This window comes from Anomaloglossus baeobatrachus, chromosome 1, assembly GCF_048569485.1.
Source record: "Anomaloglossus baeobatrachus isolate aAnoBae1 chromosome 1, aAnoBae1.hap1, whole genome shotgun sequence".
NCBI lineage: Eukaryota > Metazoa > Chordata > Amphibia > Anura > Aromobatidae > Anomaloglossus > Anomaloglossus baeobatrachus.
This window is the reverse complement of record NC_134353.1, coordinates 51,607,996-51,629,736: the sequence shown is the minus strand read 5'-3', so window position 1 is coordinate 51,629,736 and position 21,741 is coordinate 51,607,996.

The window sequence follows — 21,741 nt, the reverse complement described above, 5'->3', positions numbered from 1 at the left end:
TAGTGTCTTAAAGACACTACACAAGTGTACACAGGGAACCGGATCGCCAGAGCCGTTACTTGCCGGTTCGGGGAACCAGCTGCTATTTTAACAACTGGTTCGCCCGAATCGGACAGAACCGGCTGAATCCCACCCCTGCACAGATAGAACATACAAACTCCTTGCAGATGGTGTCCTTGGTGATATTTGAACCCAGGACCCCAACGCTGCAAGACTGCAGTGCTAACCACTGAGCCACCATTCCTTCAAGCCTTGGTTGCAAGCAGGTGGTTTGTACTCCTCTGTGGTATCATTGCTGAAAACTATGCTGAACTCCTACCTGTCTCATCTAATGATAAGTAGTTCATGCATTTTCCCCTGTGTGTCCTCCTTGTGTCTTCTTTGTCTCCCACTGCCACCAACACAGTATGATACTGAAAATGCTCCCCCCACAAAGTATGATCTGCCACAGAGTATCAAGGTGCCACATATTTCCCCCAAAATTGAATGGCAATAAAAAAAAATATGACTCACCTGCGCTCCCTGGTGCTCTCCTCCTGTCTTTGCTCTGTCTAGACTGAGGCTCCACAGCAAGCACAACCTAATTATCATTGCACCTGCTAAAAACAGGCCATATAATGGAAGGGGAAAGTGGTGGCTCCCTCCTCCACCATCATATTCACCAGTATCTGCATCCTGAAAAGTTGGGACGTCGAACAGGGGTGCGGAGGGCGGCTGGCTTGATATGTGGATGGATGGATGGATGGATGAATAGATAGATAGATAGATAAATAAATAGATAGATATAGATAGATAGATAGAGGGATAGATAGATAGATAGATAGATAGATAGAGGGATAGATAGATAGAGGGATAATAGATAGAGGGATAATAGATAGAGGGATAGATAGATAGAGGGATAGATAGATAGACAGATAGATAAATAAATAAATAGATATAGATAGATAGATAGATAGAGGGATAGATAGATTAATAAATAGATAGATATAGATAGATAGATAGAGGGATAGATAGAGGGATAGATAGATAGAGGGATAGATAGATAGATAGATAGAGGGATAGATAGAGGGATAGATAGAGGGATAGATAAATAAATAGATAGATATAGATAGATAGAGGGATAGATAGATAAATAAATAGATATAGATAGATAGAGGGATAGATAGAGGGATAGATAGATAAATAAATAGATAGATATAGATAGATAGAGGGATAGATAGATAAATAAATAGATATAGATAGATAGATAGATAGATTAATAACACCATATTATCTTACGGCTCGGGCTTCATCGCTATCTCAGCATTAAGTTGTCACTTTTATACTTCACCAAGATGAATATAATCTTGTTCAATGTTTTCATGTTTGACAACATAATCTGTATATATTGCATATAACTGTGTATAATCTTTTATATATAATTTATCACTCCACTTTGACATTATGTAATTTATGGTGTCTTTCATCCCTCCAGCGAAACTGTGAACAAGATCCGTGAGGGTCGGAACATTTTATCTTGTCGTAATTCCACGTATTCACAAGTAACACATTAACATGTATTCCTGCCACAACTTGAGAGGAGAACTTTTTGCCTAGACTACATGGGATTATATATCCCGTCTATCTGTACCACCATCTTCGACTGAGTCCATGCCAATTATTTTTTTCCTTTTTTTGACTGAGCACTCCTCCATCAGCCTAAAGCGGGCTTTACACACTGCGATGTCGGACCTGATATCGCTAGTGTGGGTACCCGCCCCCATCTGTTGCGCGACACGGGCAAATCGCTGCCCGTGCCGCACAACATCGCCCAGACCCGTCACACATACTTACCTACCCGGCAACGTCGCTGTGACCGGCGAACCGCCTCCTTTCTAAGGGGGCGGTCTGTGTGGCGTCACAGCGACGTCACTGAGCGGCCGCCCAATAGCAGCGGAGGGGCGGAGCTCAGCGGGACGTAACATCCCGCCCACCTCCTTCCTTCCGCATTGTGGCCGGGAGGCAGGTAAGGAGAGCTTCCTCGTTCCTGCGGTGTCACACGGAGCGATGTGTGCTGCCGCAGGAACGAGGAACAACCTCGTTACTGCTGCAGTAACGATTTTTGAGAATGGACCCCCATGTCACCGATGAGCGATTTTGCATGTTTTTGCAACGATGCAAAATCGCTCATCGGTGTCACACGCAACGGCATCGCTAATGCGGCCGGGTGTGCGTCACCAATTTCGTGACCCCAACGAGTTCGCATTAGCGATGTCGTAGCGTGTAAAGCCCCCTTTAGGCTGATTTTAACTAAAGCTGGACCCTAGGTGCCCTTTAAATTTGTAGACTTTTCGCCCGGGAGAGGCATGTTTGACATATTTGACAAATATTAGATTTAGAGTCCCATCAAAGAATGGACACCGTGCCGAGATTGATGGGCTCTCATGAATTGGCCAATTTATGTGCAAAGTATCTTCATTTTTATAAATATTTTCCATATAGAAGGGATGTAGTTAAACATTTCATATATTTAATGTTTATATAGATCTTAGCGCTTACAGTGAGGTGCTGTATTCTTTTCTTTATCGATAGGTAGATGATAGATAATAGATAGATACTGTGTTTCCCTGGAAATAAGACAGGGTCTTATAATATTTTTAATATTGCTCCACAAGACAGGCTACGGCTTATTTTCAGGGAATGTCTTATTTAGTTGGCAAGTGAATGGGCTCTCACATACAAATCTGTGTCGCTGTTGGGTTCCCTTGCGTTCTACAGAAGTTGACTTCCCCTGGTGACTGGAAGCAGTATCACTTTCGCGGAGTGATACTAGTACCTGTTCTTTTTGTGAGAGCTGCAGTGCAATACATCTGTAATAGGGAAGGACCTGACAGTGATGCAGATCACTTTGTGAGAGCCCATCCACCATCGGCACTTGAGTGCAATGTTTTCACTTTTTGGAGGTGGGTGCTTTCTTTTGGGAGGTCTGCTCTATTCCTTATGTAACAGCAACTAGGGCTTATTTTTAAAGTAAGGCTTATATTTTAACTATATCCAAAAAGCCCTCAAAATCCTACTAGGGCTTATTTTTGGTGTAGGGCTTATATTTTAAGCATACCCAAAAAAGACCTCAAAATCCTACTAGGCTTATTTTTGGAGTAAAGGCTACTTTACACACTGCGATATCGGTCCCGATATCGCTAGTGTGGGTACCCGCCCCCATCTGTTGCGCGACACGGGCAAATCGCTGCCCGTGCCGCACAACAGCCGTCACACATACTTACCTGTCCGGCAACGTCGCTGTGACGGGCGAACCGCCTCCTTTCTAAGGGGGCGGTCCGTGCAGCGTCACAGCGACGTCACTGAAGCGTCACTGAACCGCCGCCCAATAGCAGCGGAGGGGCGGAGATGAGCGGGACGTAACATCCCGCCCACCTCCTTCTTTCCTCATAGCGGCCGGGAGGCAGGTAGGGAGAGCTTCCTCGCTCCTGCGGCATCACACGCAGCGATGTGTGCTGCCGCAGGAACGAGGAACAACTTCATTACTGCTGCAGTAACGATAATTGAGAATGGCCCCCCGTGTCGCCGATTAGCGATTTTGCACGGTTTTGCAACGATGCAAAATCGCTTATCGGTGTCACACGCAACGGCATCGCTAATGCGGCCGGATGTGCGTCACAAAATCCGTGACCCCAACGACTCCGCATTAGCGATGTCGCAGCGTGTAAAGCCCGCTTAAGGCTTACATTGTAAGCATACCCAAAAAAGACCTCAAAATCCTACTAGGGCTTATTTTTAAAGTAAGGCTTACATTATATTTTAAGCATACTCCAAAAAGCCCCAAAAAATCCTACTACGGCTTATTTTCAGGGTAGGTTTAATTTTTGGAGAAACAGGGTACATAGACTTCAACAGAGAGAGAGAGAGGGAGCGAGAGGGAGAGAGAAAGATGTAAATAGATAGGTAAATAGGTACATTTATGGGGCAGCATGGTGGCTCTGTGGTTAGCACTGTTGCTTTGCAGCACTGGGGTCCTGGGTTCTGATTCCAACAGTAGCAACCGCTTTATGTCCCTCCATGTGCCATGATTCATAGCACATGTGGGTTATCCATGTGCTATTCGTGATCCGTCATCTGTGATAGCACATAGAGGTACTGTATACTTACCTGTCTCAGCTCCTGCTGTCCATGGTTCTGAACTCTTTGACACTACAGTGCTTCCGGCCACCACTGACCCCCGCTGCAGCTACTTCCGGGTCGCCTGTGCCATGCATAAATGTAAATGCATGAGCATAATTAGCCAGCCTGGAAGCAGCAGAGAGCAGTGGCTGAAGACAGCATCACAGAAGAAGGTGAGTATAAAAAGCTTTTTATTTTCAATGTACATGTTTTTCTGGTACGTGTTTCACTGATCACACCATAGTGTGGTCCATGGGACATCAATGATTATTATTATTATTTATTATTATAGCGCCATTTATTCCATGGCGCTTTACAAGTGAAAGAGGGTATACGTACAACAATCATTAATAGTACAAAACAGACTGGTATAGGAGGAGACAGGACCCTGCCCGCGAGGGCTCACAGTCTACAGGGAATGGGTGATGGTACAATAGGTGAGGACAGAGCTTGGTTGCGCAGTGGTCTACTGGACTGAGGGCTATTGTAGGTTGTAGGCTTGTTGAAAGAGGTGGGTCTTGAGGTTCCAGGAATGATGGAATGAAGGAATGATGCCAAAAAAAAATGGACATGTCTCCGAGCGGAGCACACAGACATGTGTGTACACCGCACGGAGACACAGTCAGTACAAAATCACTGATATGTGCACAGACCCATTGATTTTAATGGGTCTGTGTATATCCGTGATTCTGGTACAAATAAAAACTGTCACATACGTATCAGAATCACTGACATGTGAAAGAGGCCTTATAGAGTTTGCATATTCTGTACATGTTTCTGTATGTTTCCTCCCGGTTCCCTGGTATTATCCCACACTCTAAAGACAAAGTGATAGGGAATGTAGATTGTGAGCCTCAATGGGGACAGAGATGATAATGTCGGTAAAGCACAGTGGAATTAATGGCGCTGTAGAAGCGAGTATAATACAGAAAACTGCTAAGTACCTACTGTAAGTATATTCAAAATAGCAGTAAAGCTGTCCAAATTTCATATATTCAATGTTTGTATATATTTTAGCGCTGTTGTATTCTTTTGTTTGTGGATAGATAGATATCGGTTTTAGAGACTTTGGTGTTTACTGGACAAAGAGATGGTCTTCAGTTTTATGGTACAAGAAGACAACACGCAACGCTTATCCTGTGTAATTTCCAGCATTTTCTCCTCAGCTGATATCCTCCCGTGTTATGTGGACTGGTAAGATACACTCTGTAACCTTGATAGCGCTATCAGCTACAGTAAATCCCGGCTTGGTTAATTGCAATAAACTCGGATTTAATGCACTGGCGGTCTGAAGTAATTATTTTGTCTTCTGTCTGATGCACTTATGGAGAGATGTAACTAAGAACTCGATTCTTTCATGAGAAAGTCTGCGCCTTTAGATTTATGTAATTTGTGGAGGCGTCCGACCAGGAAAGGAAATAGCCGCGATAAGTGCACAGTGTGCACAGCAAATCGTAAAGTGCAATTATTTTGCTTTTTGTACATTTCTTATTATTATTACGGATGGCAGGGGGTCACATCAGAAACTTGAAAGCACTTTTTTTGTTTTTTTATTAAATTTCAACATAAAATGGTTTGATGACACCTTCTTATCATAGTGGTATTGTACATTGATAATGTTGGCGGGCATAGTGCCCCACTAAACTGCCTACAACTCTGGTTTTAAGGACAAGTTTGAGGTTGAGATGACATAAGAAAATATATCCAGTTGCCATTTGGGACTTTAGCAGTCAAAGGGAATAAAAATCATCATAATGCCAGATCCAAACCTACATCTTTCCTCAGCAACCAGGCTGATGGTGCTGCATGAAGGATATGTATTTGCCCTTATTTCTCAGCTTGGATGACTCCTCTCATGCCAACCAAAGCCCCAACTCTATGGGGTGCTTTGCACGCTGCGACATCGCTAGCCGATTGTAGCGATGCCGAGCGCGATAGTCCCCGCTCCCGTCGCAGATGCGATATCTTGTGATAGCTGCCGTAGCGAACATTATTGCTATGGCAGCTTCACACGCACTTACCTGCCCTGCGACGTCGCTCTGGCCAGCGACCCGCCTCCTTCCTAAGGGGGAGGGTCGTGCGGCATCACAGCGACGTCACATGGCAGGCGGCCAATAGAAGCGGAGGGGCGGAGATGAGCGGGACGTAAACATCCCGCCCACCTCCTTCCTTCCGCGTTAGCGGTGGAGGCAGGTAAGGAGATGTTCCTCACTCCTGCGGCTTCATACACAGCGAAGTGGGCTGCCGCAGGAATGAGGAACAACATCGTACCTGTTGCTGCAGCGAAATTATGGAAATGACCGACACTACACAGATCACCGATTTTCGACGCTTTTGCGATCGTTTATCGGTGCTTCTAGGCTTTACACGTTGTGACGGCGTTACTGGCACCGGATGTGCGTCACTTTCGATTTGACTCGACGAGATTGCAGTAGTGATGTCGCAACGTGCAAAGAAGGGCAGTGAGCCCCATAGGGGTGAGCAGGCCCATGACGATCGGGAGGGTGCAGGGTAGTAAGGAGTTAAAAGGTTTGGTTGGGGATGAGAGAGATAGATGGGGGCATGGGATTGGTGGATGGTACTGGAGGGGGGATTGGTGGAGAGCAAGGAAGGGGTGGGGGCGTAGTTTGAGGTATAAAGAGAATGTAAAGTGTGTTACCTCCCCTTTCGTCGCTTGAACTTTGTGCCCCAGGACGTCTGTGCTGCAGCCCACTGCGATGGCTGACCTGGCCGCTTTAATGGATTTAGTGCGTGGGGCTGCTGAGGTCCTGGGTGCTGACGTACTGCGGGATCAGCTGGCGGCGGTTTGCGGTGCTGGAGCGGTGATTCCTGCTGCTCCTGCGCCCGGGCCTGTTCTACGTGCTCGGCGGTCACGGCCGCCGGTGCGCTACTCCCCCAGTGGAGGGGGGAGAAGGAGATCAAGGAGCCCCTTCGGGGACCCTCCGGCACGAGGGAGCCCCGCGTCTGCTGTAGTGGAGCTGCCGGCTGCCGGGAGGAATCCTCGACGGAGATCCCGCGGGTCGGAGGTGGGCGGAGCTTCTGCGAGGCCTACTTCCGGTCCGCGGCCTGCAAGGTCCCGGAGCGGAGTAGCGGCAACCCCCGGTGATGTGCGGGCCGGGGGTGGAGCCCAGCGTATCGGATTGGCGGTGGAGACTTCCTGCAGACGGCAGGGGAACGACTCAGGACGGGTAGTGGAGGTGGAGTGCGGCGGCGGGCAGAGACGAGCGGGAGAAGAGTGCGGTGGCCCGGCGGGCATGGTGCGGTCCCGGATTACGGTCCCCTCCGGCGAGGATCGTGCTGGGGGGGGTTCCCGGCGTTTGTCAGAGGCGGGACGGCGATCCCGCAGTCGGCAGGGAGGGAGCCCAATGAGCAGGGAGGACGCAGCAGCGGCGCAGCAAGGATACCGGAGGCCAGCAGGGATGGACGGCGGTACGGCGCCACGTCGTGCCAAGAGACTGAGGTCCAGCAGGAGGCGTCCGGAGGAGCGGGGTGCGGTGACCGTGGGGGTCGACGGCCGCCAGGTGCGGGCTGTCCCCTCGCTGGTCCCCCCTGTGGCCGGCAGCGGCAGTTCGGACTCCGGAGGGGATGAAGAATCGATGGCAGCGACAGGTCGGACGGAGCGACAGCAGGATGATCGGGGCACGGCTGTGCCGACGGCGGTGCAACGGCAGCCTGGTGAGCGAGCGACAGAAATGTTTAATGCTGTGGGTAGTGCGGGCGGGGGAGGGGGTTCCTCCGCGGGAAATGTTGCGCAAGGGGCGAGTGCGGTCGGTCAATCTGGTCTACCGGGCCCGGAGTTTTGGGGGCAGCTTTTGGGGGTGTTGCAGGGGTTGTCAGCGGAACGGGGTAGTCGGAATGGGCCTGGGGCTCCGGTGGGGGCGTGGGTGGCCCCCTCGGAGGTGGGGCAGACAGAGGCGCCGGTGCGTGAGGTTGCGGCGCGGGACACTACCTCGGCGGTAGGTGCGGGACAGGCGGCCGGTGGGGCGGCTGACGTGGGTGCGAGTAAAGAGGCGGAAAAAGAGAAAGAGAAAGAGGATGAGGTTGTGCGGTTGGATGATAGGGCGCGGAGTGAAATTTATGTGTGTTTTGAAGGTCAGTTGGGGGTTCATTTAAAAAAGGAAGTGAGGGACAAGATTTGGAAAGGGGAGTATGTGGAAATTTTTTCCCTGCTTCCCCTGGAGAAGTTTAATTTGGATAAGGTGAAGCCCAGTGATACAAAAAAGGAGAAGGAGGACGAGGAAAAACGAAGGTATAGGTTGATCCCGAGGACGTTTACCAATTGGCTGCAGGCCTTTGCGATCTTAGCCAGTGTGATCGGGGAAAAGGAGCCGGAGCATTGTTCCGCTCTATTTGGTTATATGGACGCGATAGGGGAGGCGTATAGAGTATACGGCGGATTAGGGTGGTTAAGATATGACGAGCAGTTCAGGCAACGGAAGGCTATGCGGCCTGGTGTTCAGTGGGGACACAAAGATATTTCTTTGTGGATGCGGCTAATGACGGCTCCGGCTCAGCCCTTTCGAGGTGGTGCCGGGAGCCCGGGTGCGAGCGGCGGGTCCCCGGCTGGACAGAAAAAGGGGGCTTGTTGGCAATATAACGAGGGCCAGTGTAAGTTCGGGGCCTCATGTCGTTTCAAACATGAGTGTTCCGGATGTGGAGGTTCTCACTCCCTGGCAAGGTGCTTTAAGAAAGGAAAAGGAAAGGCAGGGGAGGGGTCTGGAAAAAGGGAGGACGCCAGTGAGGGTAGAGGCGATGCTTCCCTATCTAAATAGGTACCCGGATGTTAGAGCGGCGGAATTGTTGGCACGTGGTTTTACGGAAGGTTTTCGGATTCCATTTGAATCTGAGGCGCCGGTGTTTCGCCCGGGGAATTTGAGGTCCGCTAAAGAACATCCAGCGGTGGTGAAGGAAAAGCTGCAAAAGGAGGTGGAGTTGGGGAGGATGGCGGGTCCATTCCAGGACCCGCCATTCTCCAATTTAAGGATTTCCCCCCTTGGGGTGGTGCCTAAGAAGGAGCCGAACAAATTTCGGCTTATCCATCATTTATCTTATCCGGCGGGATTGTCGGTGAATGATGGGATATCACCAGAGTTGTCGGCGGTTTCTTATGTATCCTTTGATAAGGCATTGGAGCTGGTAAGGGCTGCCGGGCGGGGGGCCCTAATGGCAAAGGTGGATGTGGAAGCGGCTTTTCGTTTACTTCCGGTGCATCCAGAGAGTCTTCATCTCTTAGGGTGTATGTGGGATGGGGAATACTATGTGGATCGCTGCCTGCCGATGGGCTGTTCCATTTCGTGTGCACATTTTGAGGCATTTAGTACCTTTTGTGGAATGGGTAGTCAAAGACGTGGCAGGGGTCCATTCAGTGATTCACTATTTGGATGACTTCTTTTGCGTGGGTCCGGCGGGCTCTTCGGTTTGCTCCTTGTTGTTGTTTACGTTAGAGCGGATTGCGCGGAGCCTGGGTATTCCGTTGGCAAAAGAAAAAACAGAAGGGCCGGTGACTGCTCTATGTTTTTTAGGTATTGAAATTGATACACTGGCAATGGAATGCCGATTGCCTGAGGGGAAGCTTCTGGATTTGAAGGCGTCGGTGCGGTTTTTGTATCAGGCCAAGAAGGTGCGGTTGCGGGACTTGCAGTCAGTGCTCGGGAAATTGAATTTCGCTTGTCGCATCATGCCGATGGGGCGGATATTTAATAGGAGGCTGGCAAGTGCAACCGCGGGGGTAAGAGCTCCAAATCACTTTGTCAGAGTGACAAAAGTGATGAAGGGGGATTTGTTGGTTTGGGAGAAGTTCTTGGACCGGTACAACGGTCGGACTCTTTGGATGAGCAAGGCTTTGTCCAATAGCCAGTTGGAGTTGTATACTGATGCGGCTGGAGCGACAGGTTTTGGGGCAATTTTTCAGACGCACTGGTGTGTTGGAAAATGGCCAAAGCTTTGGGTGGAAGCAGGTCTGGTGAGGAATTTGGCGCTGCTGGAATTGTTTCCCATAATTGTAGCAGTGGAGTTATGGGGCCCCGTTTTTTCCGGAAGAAGGGTTTGCATGCATTGTGACAACATGGCGGTGGTGCATTCCATCAATGCGCTGTCGGCAAGATCCCCGCCGGTTGTGGGGTATTTAAGGCACTTGGTGTTGCGTTGTTTGGAGTTGAACATTTGCGTGGTGGCTCGGCACGTGCCAGGGATTCGAAACGAGGTGGCTGACGCGCTATCACGGTTTCAGTTTTGCAGGTTCAGGAAGCTGGTGCCGGGAGCGGACGCGGATGGAGAACCTTGCCCGGACGGGCTGTGGGACCTGGCATCGGTGTAGCTTTTGAGGGGATTAGGAGATCGGTGTCTGAGGCTACTTGGTGCCGATATCAGGCGGTGTGGAAGGAATGGGCAGAGTTGGAAAGAAGGGACTTCGTGGAGTCGGGTTACAAAGACCGAGTGTTGGGGGTCCTGATGTTAATTAGTGGGGATTTTTCGGCAGGTCGGTCCGTTTCGGTGATGGGTGGCAAGCTGGCGGCATTGGCCTTCCTGTTTCAGATGCAAGGGGTCCGGGATGCGACTAAGGATTTTCTGGTGCGGCAGGCAATGAAGGGTTTTCGGAAAGGGGCCCAGTCGCGTGACATGAGGCGGCCGGTGTCATTGCCTTTGTTGGGGCGTTTAGTGGGATGTTTGGGGGAATTGTGTTCGTCTCCTTTTGAGAGGGGGTTGTTTTCGGTAGCTTTTGTATTGGCGTTTTTTGGGGCCTTTCGCATTGGTGAATTGGTCAGCCCGACTAAGCAAGCAATGGGTGGTTTGATGATGGAGGCTGTAATGCTGGGGGAGGATAGAGTGGAATGTCGGCTTCGTTTTTCGAAGACGGATCAGAGGGGGCGGGGGCGCTTAGTGGTGTTGTTTGCGTTACCGGGACACCGACTGTGCCCGGTGGCACAGGTTTCGGAGTTTTTAAAGGTGCGCGGAGGTTACCCTGGCGTTTTCCTGCGGCATGCGGACGGATTGGCCTTGTCGCGTTACCAATTCATTGCGGTGCTGAAGATGGCCTTAGCTCGGGTGGGGGAGGAGCCAAGTGAATACGGGTCTCACTCCTTCCGGATTGGGGCGGCAACGGAAGCCGCCAGGTGGGGTTTGAGTGAGGATTGTATCCGGCGGATTGGGAGGTGGGAGTCTTCCAGGTTTCGCTTGTACATTAGGCCTCATTTGGTCAGATGAGGATTCGGGGGTGGGGGAATTCCTGTTTTGTGTTTTGATGCTGGTATGTGACAATTTTCTTGGCGGTTGCTGTTTTATTCGTGGTGTTTATATTTTGTAGGGCCATGCCTTGTGTGGATCCTCGGGCACTCCTACGTGTATTGGGGAGCGTTGCGGGCGGATGTGCGTCACGATGGTCGGCAGCTTGGAGTGTCGGTGACGGAGGCCCGAGTAAAGTGGCTGGGAATTCGGGGCATGACCTGGGGTAGGGTGCGCCCAGAGGTGGCTTATTATAGCCGTATGGATCGTGACCCGGATGTGTTAATTTTACACGTGGGTGGGAATGATTTGGGAGTAAGGTCGGCAAGGGAATTAAAAAGGGACATAAAGTTGGACCTGTTACATTTGTGGAGGGCGTTCCCGGGCATTGTGATCGTTTGGTCGGACATCATAGCTCGGACGCAGTGGCGTTTTGGTAGGTCGGTGGACCGTATTAATAGGGCTCGGAGTAAGCTGAACCGGGCAATTGGCAGGTTTGTGGCACGGAATGGTGGTTTGGTGGTGCGGCATAGAGAATTGGAGGAGTCCACGGTACAGTACCTAAGGGGAGATGGGGTTCACCTGACCGATGTGGGTCTGGATTTATGGATGCTGGGTTTGAGGGATGGCCTGGAGCAAGCACTTGGGGTGTGGGGGGCCCGGGCCAAGTAAGGTTGTCACTTGGCCGGTCTGTGGCGGGGGGAAAGGTCCGTCTGAGAGGTTGGGAGTACCGACAGTCGGTTTGTTGGTACGAAGTCGCTCAAGGGCAGTGGCTTCGGAGTGGATGGGAACTTGCAGGCGGAGGTCCTGCAGGTTCTGGGTGGGGGTAATTAACGATGGAACGTTATTACCCCTCACCTTGGGCCGGTTGGTCACGGCCGAGGTGGTCCTCTGGGCCGGTCTGGAGGTTACGGCCGGGGGGTTAAGAATGATGGTTGTTTCCCTCTCGGATGGATCTATCGGTGGTTTTGGTTATAAGGGTATATATGTATAAAGGTTATGTTTAACAATGGGTGGCATGTTGAGCCACGAGTTTGGTATACATATATACAGTTAAATAAAAGCTGTGGCCATTCCTTGCAATAAAGTCGTAGTTATCGTCTTTATTTAAGTAAATATGGTATGGGGGGGTAGAACCTGTTAACCTGCTTATCCCTTATAGATGCGTCAAGAAGGGCAGTGAGCCCCATAGGGGTGAGCAGGCCCATGACGATCGGGAGGGTGCAGGGTAGTAAGGAGTTAAAAGGTTTGGTTGGGGATGAGAGAGATAGATGGGGGCATGGGATTGGTGGATGGTACTGGAGGGGGGATTGGTGGAGAGCAAGGAAGGGGTGGGGGCGTAGTTTGAGGTATAAAGAGAATGTAAAGTGTGTTACCTCCCCTTTCGTCGCTTGAACTTTGTGCCCACCCGCCCGCCCTTATTATAAAAAAAAAAAAAAAAAAAAAAAAGGGAGAGTAATATATACATAAAAAAAGAACAACAAAGGGGGTGATGGTTTTGTCAAAAAAAAAAAAAAAAGTGTTTGTTTTGTTGTCACAGCGGGGGGAAAGGTCCGTCTGAGAGGTTGGGAGTACCGACAGTCGGTTTGTTGGTACGAAGTCGCTCAAGGGGAGTGGCTTCGGAGTGGATGGGAACTTGCAGGCGGAGGTCCTGCAGGTTCTGGGTGGGGGTAATTAACGATGGAACGTTATTACCCCTCACCTTGGGCCGGTTGGTCACGGCCGAGGTGGTCCTCTGGGCCGGTTTGGAGGTTACGGCCGGGGGGTTAAGAATGATGGTTGTTTCCCTCTCGGATGGATCTATCGGTGGTTTTGGTTATAAGGGTATATATGTATAAAGGTTATGTTTAACAATGGGTGGCATGTTGAGCCACGAGTTTGGTATACATATATACAGTTAAATAAAAGCTGTGGCCATTCCTTGCAATAAAGTCGTAGTTATCGTCTTTATTTAAGTAAATATGGTATGGGGGGGTAGAACCTGTTAACCTGCTTATCCCTTATAGATGCGTCAAGTACCCCTAAGTGTTTCCATCTGGAAGGTATGGCTATTTGGCCACAATCCTTCCATGAAGAACACATCTGGTAAGACACGTCTCCAAACACTAGACGAGTGTTTTGGGGTCAGAATTCTTGCTGCCGGTTCTGAGCTGATGGCACTGCTGGACATCTGCTGATTTTGAAGGGAAGTGAACATGATGTGTCCTTCATCTGCTGCACTAAGGAGGGGAAAGAGGAGAGCTGTGACATCACTTATTGTGAACGGTAGATCCTAAGTTATCTATTGAATATAACTGTGTTATCAATCATGTACCAGAGGAGGAGGTGAGCTGTGACATCACCTATTATAAATAATGGATTCTGTGTTATTTACTGTATATAGAGGTGTTATCAGTGATTGCACAGGAGGGGAAGGAGGTGATTTTTGATATCACTTATTGTGAACAGTAGATCCTAAGTTATTTACTGTATATAAATGTGTTATCAATCATTGTACCAGAGGAGGAGGTGAGCTGTGACATCACCTATCATGAATAATGGGTTCTGTGTTATTTACTGTATATAGAGGTGTTATCAGTGATTGCACAGGAGGGGAAAGAGGAGAGCTGTGACATCACTTATTGTGAACGGTAGATCCTAAGTTATCTATTGAATATAACTGTGTTATCAATCATGTACCAGAGGAGGAGGTGAGCTGTGACATCACCTATTATAAATAATGGATTCTGTGTTATTTACTGTATATAGAGGTATTATCAGTGATTGCACAGGAGGGGAAGGAGGTGATTTTTGATATCACTTATTGTGAACAGTAGATCCTAAGTTATTTACTGTATATAAATGTGTTATCAATCATTGTACCAGAGGAGGAGGTGAGCTGTGACATCACCTATTGTAAATTGTGAATTCTGTGCTATCTTCTATAAAAAACCTGATTTAAATAATAAGTCACATTTTTATTATACATTCCCTTTAATGATCCTTGGTCTTTATGCAAAATCTGCTAAAAGCGCCATATTTACTACATGCTATTTGTAACACTCGTTATTATGTACAGTCAGGAGGCATTGGGGACCCGGGTGTGATAGCTAGCACTGCACCCTTATAAATAACCCCCTCCAATATTCATACTGGCCATTGTGGTATATTATGGGCTTTTAATGAATGAATGAATGAATGAATGAATGAATGAATGAATGAATAAAAGTAACTCCAGTTAACCAGGATGTATTTGTTGGGATGGTGCTATGTGCCATGTGGTGAATACTGTACAGAGAAGATTCATTAATAGTGATGTCCGCACTGGAAATGTCTGTAAACCAATAAAGCATTTACTCGTCCCTGACATTTAGGATGACAGGTCCACATCGCAGCGCTACGTTCCACGTCTCGTATCTTTATCTCTCTCTTTTCCGGCTTCATCCAATTTCTTGCCTTTATTTGTCACTGTTGAATTTACATGAAATAAAATCTTTACACCAAGACAGTAAATAATGAAAATGTCAGGAGAGGAATGTTTACCATAGAGAAGAGCAAATTGACTCAGTGCAAATCCAGATTTTGGCAAACTTACAGGAACACGAGGAAGTCAAACAATCTGCATTTCATTTTGCGTGACTCACCTAAAATATTAATCACCATTTTACACAATGCAGAGGAATGCATCAGCCAGAGAGGGCACACATTACATTGGATGAGGCAAGATGGGCTTCAGCCTATTGCCTTGCAGATATCACATCACATGGTAAAGCACAACCCGTCAGGAGGGACTATCGTAGTCTGCATAAAAGCAGAGGCAGGGAATGCAGCAGCTGATTTGTAGCAAATCTGGATAGTGAGAGACAGCTCACAGCTTAGCCATTGCGATAGAGGGAGAAAGCCATTAAATATTGAAAAAAATGTACAGATATTGTGTAACATCAAGGTAGTGAAGACGATTAGTGTGAGAGAAAAGGACAATAACACAGAGATCCAAATGATATAGTGATAGGAGAGCTGGTAGTAGCTGCGGCTTCATTAGTCCATGCTGCTAGCGGTTACATTTACTTTTTTTCAATTTTATTGAAATGGAAAAAAAACCTTTAAAATATCTGTCTGTCTCCTAAAGTATGCGTGTCACAAACTACTGATTTTGCACAACCATTATATCACTCTAATTTGATCCAAAGGCAATTACCAGTCTTGTGGCGCTCCTGCTACCAATGGGGGAACGTATAGTATGATTTTCGATCATATGACTAGACCAATATACAAAAAAGTAAGGAAATATTTTATTTGAACATTAAAATAGGGTTAATTATACAACGCGTTTCGGCTCGGATGTTTTATCCTTCAGCCTTCTTCAGGTATAATTGAGAGAAAAAGTATGTATACATCTAACTTCATGAAGAGGCATGCTTATATGGAGACTAATCCCTCATTTCAAGGTGGAGACATCCTGAACAGATTACCGCACCCACCTGCCTCTAATACCATTACATAGGATTCGCTTCTAATAAAAAACTAAGAATTATACAGCAATAACAACAAAAATATCAAACAACATCACAATTATTTAATACTATGCAAAAAGATGTTTTTGTTTTAAAACTTATTAAAAGTTAAATAAAATTCAGCATTCTTATAATTTTTCTTTTTTTTTCTTCCTTTCCCCTTATTTTTGTATAAAGTTGTTATACATTTTCCACTATATCATTCAATCCGTTGGGATACAAACTTTGGAAGAGATAAATTTATCGTGGGGTGGGTTAGGGTCCACAGCCCTCACCAACGACTGCCCCTCTCTGGCACTTTACAGACCTGCCTTTAATGTCCCATTATAACGACCATTTAACTGCCCCTATAAGAGCGATCATTTATGATTTTTGACGTTGCACGATGGCTCAGGGGCTCTTTCTTATCGATTTGCTGCCCATTAGGCTGCTTTCACACATCAGTTTTTTGCCATCAGGCACAATCCGGCAAAAATATGAAAAAACGGATATGGCGTCTGTTGCCGTCGGATCCGTTTTTCCCCCCCATAGACTTCTATTAGCGCCGAATTGTGCCAGATGGCCTTGCGTTCCATACGGCTTTCACCGGATCTAGCAAAGTCTGCTTGTCTGTCAGCCGGATGGAACGCTGAGGGGAAAATTTTTTGTCTCCGGCGAAAAACCATATCGCGCCGTACGGCGTGTTTTATAATGGAAGCCTATGGACACTGTTTCCGGCATAATGCGGCAAAAAAACGAATACGGCAGCCGGATCTGGTTTTTTGAACTGAGCATGCTCAGTATCGCAATGGATCTGTCAAAACACTGAAGGAACTTATGGAAAAACCTCATGCGATGGATCCGTTTTTTTCGCCGGATCCGTCACATCAGTTTTTTCGCCGGATCGTGCCTGATGCCAAAAACTGATGTATGAAAGCAGCCTAAAGGGCCCGTTACACGTGTCGATTTATCGTGTGTTTGCATGTGCGATCGCACCCGCCCCCATCATTTGTGCGTTACGGGCAATTTGTTGCCCGTGTCGCACAAAGTCGGTAACCCCCGTCACACGTACTTACCTCCCAAACGACCTCGCTGTGGGCAGCAAACATCCTCTTCCTGAAGAAGGAGGGACGTTCGGCGTCACAGCGACGTCACACATCGGCCGCCCAATAGAAGCGGAGGGGCGGAGAAGAGCGGGACGTAACATCCCGCCCACCTCCTTCCTTCCGCATTGCCGGCGGGACGCAGGTAAGCTGCAGTTCATTGTTCCCGGGGTGTCACACGGAGCGACGTGTGCTGCCTCGGGAACAATGAACAACTGGCATGCAGAAGGACGGTCGATTTTTTTTGAAAATGAGCGATGTGTCAAAGATCAACGATAAGGTGAGTATTTTTGCTCGTTCACAGTAGCTCGTAGCTATCACACGCTATGATATGTCAAACGATGCCGGATGTGCGTCACTAACGACGTGACCCCGACGACATATCGTTAGATATATCGTAGCGTGTAACGGGCCCTTTACTTGCGAGGATCTTTTATTGATCCAGGAAACCTTCCTCCAAATCTACAGTGTTCAGATTTGATGGTAAATTTTCTTCTTCTTTTCGTCATCTATTCCATTTATACAAAAGCTGGGAGACATAGATGTTGGCTGACCTCTGAAGATAACAGATTTAGGCTCTGTGCGCACTAGAGCTTTTTACCCGCTTATTTGCCGCGGAAATTTCTTGAGAAATGTCTGCAATATTTGTGCAGACATTTCCCAGCAATTTCTATGGAAAAAAAAAAAAGCTGTGCGCACTTGTGCTGATTTTTCTCAAGAAATTTCCTTGAGAAGAATTTCTCAAGAAAATTTCTTGAGAAAATGAACATGTCCATTATTTCCGCATGTACCCTGCGGATTTCGTCTGTACAGCCTGCAAAAATCCGCAGGGAACCACCCGCGGGTAAATCGCGGCAATTTCGCGGCTATTCCGCGGCTAATCTGCGGCAAATCCGCATGCGGATTTGCCGCAGATTTTTTCCGGAGGTCCGGAAATCTTTCACTCCAAGAAGTTTTTCAAGAAATTTTCTTGAGAAACTTCACAGTTCTAGTGCGCACATAGCCTTAGGGGGTCTTTCAGGTCAGAGAATGTTGACCGCAGTCCTTTAAAGGGAACCTGTCAGCAGAAATTTCCCCTAAAACCTAAAAGATTCCCCCTCTGCAGCTCCTGGGCTGCATTCTAGAAAGGTCCCTGTTATTATTGTGCCCCCTTTCTGACCAAAATACAGAGTTTATAAAGTGGTACCTTTTTGGATTTGGATTCTGTAAATGTGACACGGGGGCGGGCTGCCTGATGGCCGTTATTCTGCCTCCTGCCGCTTTAGGCCGTCCCCCATCACTCCTTTCCATAGCTGTGGACGCCGCCCAGTGCTCCACAGGTCCCCACGCATGCCCAGTGCTCATCTCTCGTGGATGAGCACTGTGCCCAGTGTCACCGCTGGTGACGTGCGCGCAGGCTTTAGATTATGGGCGGTGCTGTGATGTTTATTACCAAGCAACCACCCATAATCGCGGGACCGCGCTTTCCCCCTCGGCGTCCTTCGTTCTGCGCAAGCGCGGTGCTGCTGACCCCACATCACCTCCTTCCCATCTTGCCCTGAGGCAGGAAATAGAAGGAGGTGACGTGGGGTCAGCAGCACCGCGCTTGCGCAGAAAGAAGGACGCTGAGGGGGAAAGCGCGGTCCCGCGATTATGGGCGGTTGCTTGGTAATAAACATCACAGCACCGCCCATAATCTAAAGCCTGCGCGCACGTCACCAGCGGTGACACTGGGCACAGTGCTCATCCACGAGAGATGAGCACTGGGTGGGCATGCGTGGGGACCTGTGGAGCACTGGGCGGCGTCCACAGCTATGGAAAGGAGTGATGGGGGGACGGCCTAAAGCGGCAGGAGGCAGAATAACGGCCATCAGGCAGCCCGCCCCCGTGTCACATTTACAGAATCCAAATCCAAAAAGGTACCACTTTATAAACTCTGTATTTTGGTCAGAAAGGGGGCACAATAATAACAGGGACCTTTCTAGAATGCAGCCCAGGAGCTGCAGAGGGGGAATCTTTTAGGTTTTAGGGGAAATTTCTGCTGACAGGTTCCCTTTAAGTGTTTTCATTGAAACACTGTTGTATTTCATTTGTTTTAATATTGGCAGGAAAAATGAAGAAAGGGTGCAAAAAAAAGAGCAGAAATTAGAAATGTAATATTTACTTATTTATCTCTTTCTTATATATAAGCTGCACATTTTCTGCTTGTTCTTCTGGCACTGGTAAATAAATGACTTGTACTTTATGGATATTTTGACTGAAAATGAAATAATATTTTTTATATTGTTTAGTTTTCTGTCTACAGTGAAGGTAAATATGGAAAATGTAAGATTTCAGACTCTCCATGGTACATTTGTTTATTTTTAACTGTACTGTGACATATGGTAATCTGTGAGTGTATCTGCTGGATCCGGCACAGCCTGCAGTCATATAGAATAAAGAGTGATAAGAGCACATTATAAACAATGAGCTCAACCACTGCTGAGATGGCTAAAATGTGTCTCGGTATCTGCAGGGATTAACTCTTACATATATAGAGGGGAGCCAACGAATGACCGGCAGGGCTCCGCTCTACTTCACTAAACTGAACTTGTCTTTGTGTTCTGCCCCGACCGGGGGGGCGACACTTACATCCATCTTCATGGGTGCGTCTGGAGCTCCCCACGAGGTCTGGGTGTAACGCCTGCCTGGATCCACAGACTCAGACAGGCTGTAATGGACAGGATAGAGGGGAGCCACTCACCAAACAGGACCCCTAGAACCCTGAAACCCTTTAACCCCTATACAGGGATTTGGAATTACACAGGGCCCTGGAGATCACTACCTGTGGAAGGATGCAGTGCGAGAGAGTAGTAGTCTGGCAGGGTCAAACCAGGAATAGCAGAACAGAGACAGAATCGGCAGGCAAGGACGTAATCAGTAATCGAAGCAGAGGTCAAATCCAGATCGGGCAGTGAGGTACAAAAACAGCAGGCAGGAGGGTAGTCAGGAAACAAGCAGAAGTCACAACATGAAAATCACAAAACAGAACAGGGCGGAACAGGAACCAGAATTTCAGAACTATCTCTTGCAGTGGTCAGCAGACAGCAGGGGAATTAAGAAGGGTGTGGTGTCTTCCCATTGGTTGTAGCTGAATGATGGCAACTTCAGCTGGGAGACACACACACCACCTACAGTCAGCCAGTGGTACTGCAGATCCCAAGGAAACACAGCCCAGTGGATGATCGGAGCCTGCGCCCACCAACGCCTCTGGCATCGACTCCTCTCCCATCACCAGCACTATCCACAGCAGGAACACGGTGTCGCCTGGCGATCGGATTAGAAGTTGCTGGAGCGGACTCTGGTGGTGACGTAACACTGTGGAATACTCGTCACCGGGCCTGTGGAGGGTCAGAGGGTTGTCACGGGTGGCCCTTGCCCGGTTTCAGGCAGCACTTGGCCGGCAGTAACAGGAAGTGAGTCATGTGAGCTACAGGAGTCATCACATGACCCCGTGCTACCATATCAACCATGGGCTCACAGTGATCACGTCATGACACCACCGATGAAGCGGGATAGTGCACGTTTACCGCGGTGGGCATTTAAATCACACAGTCACGTTTTGACATGTAAATAACATAAAGGACTTAGTTAACACACTTTTGATTAAAAAAGCGTAAAAGCCATCTGACCCCAAGAAGGTGGATTTAATCGGGACAGTCCCTAAGTTTTGTAGTTCACCTCACTATGTGTTAGCAGACGTCAAATTAGATAAGGGGAGAGTAGGACAAAAACCCGACAGTTTACAAACCTGCCTATGGAAAGTCATATAAACAAAATGAACAGCCCAAAGAGGGGGAACCCACCCATCTTTGTACAGAGTACTAAAAACTAAAGCAAAAGCAAAGAAATGAACCAAAGTACATGTTAGTATAAATGTAGTGTGTAGGTGTACATTCACATTGTGGCCATGTAACAGAAAAAACCTAGCATAACAAAAACAAAATCAGAAAATACCCTGAAGTACTTAAATGAATAAATAGTAACAGCACATATGTAAGAGCATGGCAATAAGACAATACTCATATTCAGTGCTCCACGGCATTTGTGCCCCAACATTGCCATTGGCTGGAGGATCAGGGTCACCAGGAACCAATCTGTAAGAAGTGTGTTTCCTCGAGGGATGAGTTAGAAGGGGACATCGAGTCAGGTGACAACTTTGGCACAGTTGCCAAATATAAAAGGTTGGGCTGACAGTGGGAAGGCGGAGTTGTCACCAAGATCATCAGGGAACAGGCATGTGCATGGCAGAGCAGACCCATGTCATCTACAGGGGAAAAATCTGAAAGCACTCTGAGGCCAGAGGGACCCAAAGCCTGCATACCATTTCCAGAGGAACGTGAAGCCTGCATACTGTTGCTAAAGGAACCAAAATACTGAATATTGTTACCAGAGGAACCCAAAAATCGAATATCGTCGCCAAAGGAATGTGAAGACCAAATAGTGCCATCAGAGGAACCCATAGATAGAATATCATCGGCAAAGGAACCTGAAGACCAAATATTGTCATCAGAGGAACCAGAAGGCGGAATATTGTTGGCAATGGAACCCGAAGACCGAATATCGTCGCCAAAGGAATGTGAAGACCAAATATTGTCATCAGAGAAACCTGAAAATGATATATCGTCGGCAAAGGAACCTGAAGATTAAATATTATCATCAGAGGAAGCCAAAGATGCAATATCATCAGCAAAGGAACCCGGAGACCGAATTTCGTCACCAATGACACCAGAAGACCAAATATTGTCGCCAAAAGAATCCGAAGACTG